Below are 10,615 nucleotides of genomic sequence, written 5' to 3' on the forward strand. Positions count from 1 at the left end.
GAAAAAGCAAAAAAAAAATACGCCATTTTTCTTGAGACGTAGCCTCTTTTTGAAAAGGCTTTTCCAACGTAAATCACAGAATTGCGTTTGTGTTGCAAATATTTTCTCCACTTAACTTGCTTGAAGCTGAATAAATTACTAAACTATTATAAACTTCAGCGATTTTGTTACTAACGCTGATTTGCCGTTACTTGTTATGATGCTAAACACAAACAACTCCCACATATGTAATCATTGTATACCGGTTGCTTGTTTCAAGAAACTAATACTTATATGCTAATAGATTGTAAACATAACTTTATCTAAACTCAGACTTATCATTATACGATGTTCAGAGGATTTTGTGTCGAGTACCGATCATCAAAAACCGCGGTGCTCGGTAACTATCCCTGATAAATAATGCCAAGTTGTACTTTATTTTAAAATACCTTTTGAGCCTGCTCGATCGCTGGAATCTTTAGTTAGCAAATGTCGAATCAATTTCACTGCATCGCCTAAAAAACAAAATGACTGGTAAAATAATTTAAAATTTTTTTATTAAAACAACGAACCAAGACTTTCAACCAATCGTAAGCTGGTGACGTCAGAATCATGACGTGTTCTTTAAACTTTAGCCAAGAATAAATCAAGTGCATTTGCGGTTGCAGGACGAAAGCGAGTTTGCATTTCGTTTATATGCCGCGAATCAGCCGCGCCAACAGAAAGTTAAATCACGTTGGCTACCTCGAACTGGCGAAGCCAATTTGGGGAAACGTCACTCCGCAAAACTGTGCAATTTGTCAAAGCAATGAACGTCTTCAAACTTACAGAGTCTGTCTGTTTATCTGCTGGGGTCGCTTGTTGTGCAGCAGGACTTCCAGGCGGCGAACCAACCACTTCCTCCATCTTGGAAATCTACACAAATAAACTAACTTAAAAAAAACACATTAACCAAATTAACTCCAAAATTATCTGGTGTTTAGCTACAGTGATTATAATCAGAATTATCAAACTATATGTAGAAAGAGAATTTTTAAATTGTGTCACTAAATACACATTTTTGCTGAGTCATCTGATGACCAAATGCAGTTGTGCATGACAAAGTCCAATTTTAATTAATTTTCTACCAAAATCAGCCCCAACTGAACGAAACAAAACTTTACATGGAAAGTGCTACTTTATAGTAATTTAAGATGCATGGGGCTACGTCTCTTTCAAGTGCAGAAAAAAAATAGTGGCTTATGGTAAATTGGAGACAAAAGTGTTAAGTGAATAAAAAGCAAAAAGCACATAAACTTCCTACATGATATGTTTTCAAAGAAGAATGTTTTATACACCAACTACTGCTTCAATGTATTGCTGATCATTGAATAAGTTGTTGTCCAGAATATTAAGACTGAAGCATGTAGCAACCACATGAAATATATATCTACCATATACAGGATAAGAATCAATATTTTATCACAGGTTTGCAACAATATGCTTAAGACCTGACATGAATGTGTTTGTGTGTTGCAATTACATTAACTAACACAGATCACGATATCTTTATCTCAGTTTTGATGGAAGCTGTCATTTCTCAAAACATTTTACTCTTACTTGTCTTTATTACCTATCACACACAAATGAGAAAATCCTACCTCAAAGAAAAACAAAAAAACAGTCCATGGATATTTTGTTTCTTCTAAATTTTCTTCTGAAGAAATTAGTAATTATCCATTAATGTTTTTCTCAATGAATGCTAGTTTGAAATCCATAATCCTAATGCAATAAAACAGTATATATGTACATACCAATAACAAACCCATAAACCAATAACAAACCCACAATATAGCAAGTGAGAAAATATGTTAAAAATTGCTCATCTAAAACAGAATCAGTCGAGTCCATCCTTCTCCTTTAGTTTCTCAACACATCCCTCCAATGCTAGTTTCAGTTTCCGTCAAAGTCTAAACATAATTAAAGATAAATTTTATTGTGTGTTTTAAAACAATGCTTTACTATAAGTTAGAGTTTCACAAAATGTGGCATTACAGCAGCTTGTCCCTGTCAAGATAAAAGTTTATGCAGTCAGAGCATCTTTTAAAATGTACATACTGGCAACTGTGATATAAATATAATAGACCATGTATAGATGCAATTCCTTTTGTTGCTTTTGGCTGCTTCTCAGGGACTTAAAAATATACATACTACAAGTTTAGAAGATATTGGAGCCTAGCTGCTAGACTGTTTGTATGCATGTTGTTTAAAAACAATCCATAGTCTTAACATGTTACCAATGTAAATAGTGATGTGACAAACTGTCAGAAGCAAGTGGTTATGTTAAAACTTTGGAAAAATTAGACACCAATCTGTACTTTTATGCACCAGTGAATGGGATATTGGGAGATAATTCTATTTCTTTAACTTGTAATTTACATACAAAACCATTGGCACACTGGTGGACGTTGTTAAATAGGGACCTGTGATGTGGGAGCCTGCCTTGTATGCTGCACTCTTACAGGGTTTATAGAGTCTGTCTGTTTATCTACTGGGGTCGCTTGTTGTGCAGCAGGACTTCCAGGCGGCGAACCAATCACTTCATCCATCTTGGGAACCTTTAAGAATGTAAACAAACTTGAATAAACTCCACAATATTTAGTGTAAATCTAATTATCAAAGTATATGCAGCAAGATATTTTAAGTTGTGTCACTAAATACTCATTTTTGCTGAGTCATCTTATGTTTCATAGCTTGGTGACGAAATGCAGTTGTGCATGACAATGCTGGAATTAATTCGAACATTTACTCAAAAATTGCCTCTTGCTTACTTGATAGTAATTTTTAGTCTTACTTCAAGTAGAAAATTACTTCAAGTCTAGAAAAATTAATGGCTTATGTTAAACTAGAGGCAAAAGCATTAAGTGAATAAAAAACAAAAAGCACATAAACTTCCAACACCATATGTTTTTAAAGAGAGATGTTTTATATACCAACTACTGCTTCAATGTATTGCTGATCATTGAATAAAATGTTGTCGAGCATACTGAAGCATGTAGCAACCACATCAATTTATATATCTACCATATACAAGATAAGAATCAATTTTTTATTAGAGATTGGAACAACATGCTTCAAGGCCTGACATAAATTTGTTTGTGTGTTGCAAATACATTTACTAACACAGATCAGTATATTTTACCTCAGTTTTGATGGAAGCTGCCATTTCTCAATACATTTTACTCTTACTTGCCTTATTACCTATCACACACGAATGAGAAATCCTACCTCAGCAAAAACCAGTCCATGGATGTTTTGTTTCTTCTGAATTTGTCAATTGGGTTGTAACATAGACTTTGTGGTTTGATATTAATCTCTTCATGATCTACTCCACTCTTTTCCAGCAAAGCAACAAAGGATCGAAGTAGATGGAAAACCTAAGCATTGCAACAATTATAGCAAAAATACCTTTTTATCAATCTTTTACATTACTCAAGTGAATATAAACAGGTTTAAATGACATGGCCCTTCATTTTACTGATTATCTCTATTAAAAGTGTTTCACAAGATACTTGTTTTTGCTGAGTCAACTTATGTTTTATAGCTAAAATACAACAACAAATGCCTGGGCTTCAAAAGTAGAGTTCCAGGCTTAGAAAGTGAATATTGAACCCTATTCTAAACATACCTCATGTTTGCAAACTAAATGGTACAAATGCTTCATTAGAGTTTTTAGAGCTTAAATATGTAAAAAAATGCTCACCTAAACAACAGAATCAGTCGAGTCCATCCTGATGACTTTTCTCCCATAAATTCTGTATGTGTTTGATAACCAAGCTGACCATCAGAATAACAAAACAGTTGTAACAAACATTCACATCTCTCCATCAGTTTCTCAACACATCCCTACACTGGTAGTTTCGGTTTCAATCAAATCTAAAATTAAACATAATTAAACTATACTGTGTGTTATAAAACACCAAAATAGATTCCAATACAGTGTTTTTAACTTTGTTGAGCTTGCAGACCGCTAACATTTTTAACCAAGATTTACAGGACTGTGATTAAACAGATCTCTTGGTTGTTTTTGTTTTTACTGTTTTAAGTCTGAATTTTATCTGTCATGTGAAATTGGAAATATTCTGTCTGAAACTTTTCAAAAAACCTGCTGCACCAGCAGATGAAAAACATAATCTCATGAAGCTTAATGACTGTTATGTTTCACAACCCACAAATAATTAGTCCATATTAACCTTTTTTTGCAGTCCGTCCACTGATTTGTTTATTGTTGTTATTTTGGTAACATCCACAGATTCTCAGCTGCCTCCATAAAAAGCTTTTTCTGTGGCACTGGAAAGAACATGGTGATGAAGAAACTGATATTTTGTATTGACAAGTGATATAACATTCATGTGAAGGTAATCCAAATGAGTCAGGGATGCCAAAAGTTGCGCTGTAAGCCAAGAACCGACCAAATAAGGAAGTTTTTCACCTGTTTAATGATAAAACTTGTTGATAAGTTTTACAAGAAAAAGAAGACATTATCAGAGAAGCAAAGATTACATAATGTTTATACAAAAAGTGAATAAAAACATAAACTTAATATGACAGATATTGATATGGAAGTTACAATTGTTTGTTACAAGCCTGCTAGAAAGCCAGGATGAATTTTTAACCTTTCAATTTAATGCTTAACCATAAGTTAAAGTTTGCAAAATGTGGCAGTACAGCAGCTTGTCCTAATAGACAAACATTTACAGTCAGAGCATCTTTAAAATGTACATACTGCTGACTTTGATATAATAAACCATGTATTGATACAATTGTTTTGGGGGCTTTTGCTTCTTAAGTAACAGATTTCAGGGTCTCAAAAATATAAATATTGCAAGCTTAGGAGAAATATGAGTCTATCTGCTAGACAAGTTTACTCGCATTTTGCGACATAATATGTGTTTTTTACCATTTAATGGGGTTCTACATATTTGCCAAATATTTGGAATTAGTCCATACCGTTAAGACGTTTAGGACATGGTATGGAAAAAGTACCAAACGTTGGCACGCGAGTATATTTTGAAACCAAATTGGCACGGCGGTGTATTCGAGTTGGACACCCCTGCAATAAACCATGTATTGATACACTTGCCTTTGTGGCTTTTGGCTTCTTAAGTAACAGATTTCAGTGTCTCAAAAACATACATATTACATGCTTAAAAGATATTAGAAGTCTAGCTGCTATACTCTTTGTATGCATGTTGTTTAAAAACAATCCACAGTCTTAACATGTAACAATGTAAATAGTGATGTGCCAATTGTTAGAAGCAAGTGGTTAAGCTAAATTATACATGTAATTAGACACCATCTGTACTTTTATGATCCAGTAAATGGGATATTGGGACATAAGTTATATTTCCTTAAAACTGTAATTTACATACAAACACAATAGCACACTGGTGGCCGTTGTTGAATATGGACCTTGATGAGGAAGCCTGCCTCGTATGCTGCACTTTGTCACAGCAATTAGAGTCTTACAGGGTTTCAGAGTCTGTCTGTTTATCTGCTGGGGTCGCTTGTTGTGCAGCATGACATACAGTGACGAACCAACCACTTCCCCCATCTTGGAAATCTACACAAATGTAAACAAATTTGAATAAACACAAATTTACGAAAGTAACTCTAATAAAATATATCGTGTTAAGCTACAGTGATTATCAAACTATATGCAGCAAGGTATCTTTCTGTTTATCTACACTTGGTTTGCACCTTTTCATCAATCTTGAAGTGACTCAAGTGGATATAAACGGATGTAACTGATGTGGCCTTTTTATATCACTGATGATGGCAAGAGCATTTGCCGAAACATTTGATTAATAAGGAATGTCACTTTTGAAGCTTAGAAAGTGAACATTAAACCTTATTCTAAACAATCCTTATGTTTGCAAACTAAAGGGTACAAATGTTATGAAAATTGCTGCCTACAATAGCCTCTAGTCTGGGCCTTGCACAAAATGCAAGTTATAGCCCTAGGCCAGAGCATAGACGAAAATACATTATCTTTTTTGGGAATTATTTGACTAAGGCAGTGTGGTCCAACTTTATTTTGTTGCGGCCATTTAAAATCGTTAACTTACTACGCGGGCCAAGGTTTAAATTTTTGCAGTAAAACTTTTTTCTAGGTCAAACTCTAGAGTAACTGACTAACTGTACACCTTTTCATCTATAGATAAATATATTTTTATATTATAGTTATTTACCAAGTAGAAGCTGTCAAAACTCAAAGACATTCAGTTTCCACTCTAGCGCAAAAATGCCCCTGAACGGTTTATAGAAGCAGAACCCTTTATTACATAACAATGCCTTATCATGCGTCACAATAAGAGATTTTGCAGTATTGAGTGTGTGTTAATCCTCACATTTTAAAAACATTGAATCCTTAAAAACAAAAATTATAGTTGTGATTAAAATGTTGGGACGTTCGCGGGTCAACTAAATTATCTCGCGGGCCACAATGGGCCCGCTGGGCTGCAGTTGGACCACGCTGGACTAAGGATACAGTCTATAATTGTCTAATTTTTCAGGCTTTTTAATGCAACTTACCAAAATAAGTAATTATCCATTATAGTTCATAGAGTTTATATATGTACAAAATTGCTCACCTAAAACAGAATCAGTCGAGTCCATCCTGATGACTTTTCTCCCATAAATTGTGTATGTGTTTGATAACCAAGCCGCATTTTCACACAAATTAAATCCTAAATTTAATATGACAGATATTAATATGCGAGTTACAGTTGTTATTTACAAGCTTGCTAAGAGCCAAGATAAATTTTATTCCCTTTAATTGAATGCTTAACTGTAAGTTTTACACAAAATGTGGCAATACAACACCTTGTCCCCGCAGATAAAATTTTATGTAACTAGAGCATCTTTCAAAAATGTACATTCTGGCAACTGTGATATAAATATAATAAACCATGTACTCATACATTTACTATTGAAGCTTTTAACTTCTTTAAGTACAGATTTCAGGGGCTCAAATACATACATATTACATGCTTATAAGATGTATGAGTCTAGCTGCTAGACTGTTTGTATGCATGTTGTTTAAAAGCACCCCCAATCTCTACTTTTATGCACCAGTGACTGGGATATTGGGAGACAATTCTATTTCTTTAAACTGTAATTTACATATAAAAACATTGGCACACTGGTGGCCATTGTTGAAATAGGGAACTGAGATGTGGGCATATATAACTAAAAGGTTGTGCACCCCTGCTCTATCTACATACCTGCACATGTAGGAGAAACATTGTGTTGTTGCAATTCCATGGACATACTTCGTGGATTGCATTAAAATACTGAAAAGTCTCTCATTGTGATACATGACATTGCATTGTTGTGTTAAATCACTTTATATATGTGAATTGGATTTATCTCATAAAATTTTTATATTATTCAGATTGGTGTACAACTTTAACCAAGATTTATCTTCGAATGGGTAAGCCTGTCCAATTTTTTGAGTATGCCTTATATCTGATAATGTGACTAAGTTTTGTCATGCATAATACACGGCTAACAAAGTGTTTCTGAACCAATATGTAACAAACACCATAGAATCAATCAGCTATTGTCTTACAGCCAATGAATTGTTCACATTCATTACAATTGTAAAACAGCCTAAATCAGTTTTGGAATTCAAACAATTGCAAAATGGTTTAAAGCAAACTAATGTAATTGCAAAGAGAAACAGGCATTTCTTTTTTTGTGATATTCAAAGTGGCATTATTGCATACAGACAGACAACCATTTTTATTTGTAAAAGTAGCAGAAGGCCCTGGTAGTAAAAATGCTTTATGTGACAGTAATTTTGGTACAAGAAAGTTGTTTATTTTATTTTGTGACGTTATAGAAAGTAATATACATAAAAACATTTTAAAGTCAGCACCTATGACTGCAGGCCTGTATACATTTTACATTTTCTCAAACATTAAATCTTTTAAATCAACCAAACCAACAAAAATGCAGTCCTTATTTTGTGATGGCCACAATAAAAATTTAAAAAACATACTGATAACTACAAGAGATAGCAGATATATATGGCGTGCCAAAATTGACATTTTTTACATTTGACTTTGGTTTGATGCAAATACAGTTCGATGCATTGAATTTAGTGCAACTAGCCCTTCGCAACAAATTGCAATAACAAACTTATTTCAGATTTTTAGCGCAATATTTTTTCATTTAAACTCCTTATTTCGCAATTAACAATTAGATAAACCAATACAAAAGGATTTAACACCTCCCAGTAAAGAAAGTATGTGTTTATGTACCAACAATATTGTCAATACCAAGCTAGGAAACCATCAGCAGTTTTAACACTGGGGTCCACTGTCCCTTACCTAGAGCTTAAAATGTTTCTAGCATCCTAGAAGTATCAGACTGTGTTACTCATTATGTACAATGCAAAGTAAAGAAGTATATATATATTGCAGAATGCTCTTTATTTGAAGTAACAAATGCAATTGTTTTTGCATATTTTCGTTGGAAACGGCAACATCAACCCAAGTTTTGCGAAAGTAAAGATTCAGCCCAATGAACTAGAATGGTGGCTTTCTGATATACTACCATTTTATATATTCTATACGATATTTACCAATTTACTACACATCATTTGATCTACACATATGATTGTTGCGGTGATTTTTATATTTTTAAGGGCAAATTTTTAGAATGCATTAACCCAACAATAAAAAAAATTTTGTTCGTATTCTTTTTGCACTATTATTGTCATATAATTACAAAAACTTCAAAAAAGAACAAAAAAATAATTTCAATTGATTCTCTTGCTTTGAACCAGATATTGTGGTCCAAGGTCAGGTTTCAAACACATTTTTTTTCTAGAAAGCTGTAACAGTTGTGTTACAAACACTTTAAATTAAAAAGCAATTTGCTACAAGTGTATACATAACAAATTGTTTTTCATTTAACTTTGTTTCGCAAAACGAGTACCATTGACCTGTAGTAACCTCTCAGGGTGCACACGCCAATCGACTGTTTGACCTTTTGACACCGTTTTCAATAGCATGCAGTCCTTGGTGTTCAACAACACCGTTTAACCTAATTTATACATGCCTTGAGTATTGATTCCTAAATCGATTGCAAAAAACGCTCTGTTATGACGAAAGAAAGTTCTGAACTGTGTTAGTGATACCTACTAGTTGACCTTAAGTAAGCCGTGGTCATGCGGCGGCCAACCTGACAACGAGCTTTTGAAAAAACATTTATCTTGCAAAAATGTCAAGTTTATTTTTTCATCTTTATTTTTATTAACAAAGTTTTGCTTGACATATACGAAACCAAAGCACGCTTATTAGGTTTAAATCACGTCATAGGTATGAAACCTTTGCCAAAACTGAAAATGTGAGTGATAACTTAATAAAACGAAATAGCATTGCTGTGCAAAACAGCTGGTTTCTAATCACCAAAACGACGTCTCGTAAAACGTCTGTCCGACGTCAAGCTGAGCCCTCCTGCTATCGTAAACCAGTGAGTTACTCTCTTGAGACTTCTGCCTACAGTGTCTTTCTTGACCAAACGAGCGTTAGACACATTTACGTTTCAGGGGCCTGTGGGTGAACCGCTGGGTCAATCGGGGTCAAACTTCTGGAGGATCAAGTTCAGATTAATAACTAACATGTGTCCAAATTTCAATAAATTTAAAGCACTCTTTCTTGACCAAATGAGTGTTACAAACCAGCGTTAGACAGAAAAAAGAAAAAAAAATACGGACAAAAACAATATGTGTCCCCTTCAGGGAAGGGGACCCATAATGAACCAAAGATAACGTCAACAGGCCCATTATCATCAAAAAATATTTAAATGTATAAGAACCAACACACATATATATATAAGTTATGTGATTTGTGCAGCAACATACCACCTGGCTACTTCAAAGTTTGTGACACATCCCTGGGACAAAATATCAAAAAAACTAGATGCCAATGACCAACAAAATAACAAACCAAATATTTCAACTGAAGTGAACTAGGCAATCTCTTGTCACCAGCTGTACTGATGAGACCTTATGGTCAAAACTTATGGTTTTAACACAGATTAAGTAGAAAAATATGAACGTAAATTGGTTACCTCAAAACAGTGTCAAAAAGTTGAGATGGCTTCAAATAAGTAATAAAGCCATATGTGCAGAGCAGAGACATTTGGCTTAATCCACGATTTATCCAACATAGTAGAGTTCTTGCAATATATATTAGGATCAGTTAAAACCAACCTATTTACGCTGATTACTTAACTTAATGTGCCTTAGCCTTTTTCAATATCCAACTATTGCAAAATGTAACTGGTATTTTGACAAAATACGAATACTGTCAAAACAATAACACAATAACAAATACGGCACCACCTGTTTTCTGAAATACAGTTTACTGAACCAGTCGCAACCGATGCGGATCAATTCGTCTTCAAGTTTATTGTTGGCGAATAATGGTAAGAGACTTTTCACGGGTAATCCCCAAATTTTGCCGCGCAAATAAAATAAACTTGCACAGACAATTATCTTTCTGTGATATCATAATAGGGCAAAAAATAATGCTTTATACTTTAAAAATAAGTCCAAAAATGATGTACATTAAAAATCTAGTAG

At 33.9% G+C, this 10,615-nt stretch overlaps 1 long non-coding RNA gene across 8 annotated transcripts; it reads right to left on the minus strand.

Moving 5' to 3' along the window:
• Positions 1-1,806: 1,806 nt before the first annotated feature.
• On the minus strand, positions 1,807-10,525 carry LOC145228849 (uncharacterized). Of its 8 annotated transcripts, XR_013860312.1 has the most exons (9): positions 7,245-10,095; positions 6,612-6,707; positions 5,431-5,581; positions 4,969-5,071; positions 4,212-4,450; positions 3,722-3,894; positions 3,247-3,395; positions 2,442-2,576; positions 1,807-1,928 (listed from the first exon to the last, which is right to left on the minus strand). It is a non-coding gene; the product is annotated as an uncharacterized LOC145228849 (long non-coding RNA). The 8 variants fall into 8 exon arrangements; XR_013860314.1 differs by lacking the exon at positions 4,969-5,071 and having other exon boundaries at positions 5,488-5,581; XR_013860313.1 differs by lacking the exon at positions 4,969-5,071 and having other exon boundaries at positions 4,212-4,308.
• Between the last annotated feature and the right edge of the window lie 90 nt (positions 10,526-10,615).

Source organism: Phallusia mammillata, chromosome 5 (assembly GCF_965637545.1).
Source record: "Phallusia mammillata chromosome 5, kaPhaMamm4.hap1.1, whole genome shotgun sequence".
Lineage (NCBI taxonomy): Eukaryota > Metazoa > Chordata > Ascidiacea > Phlebobranchia > Ascidiidae > Phallusia > Phallusia mammillata.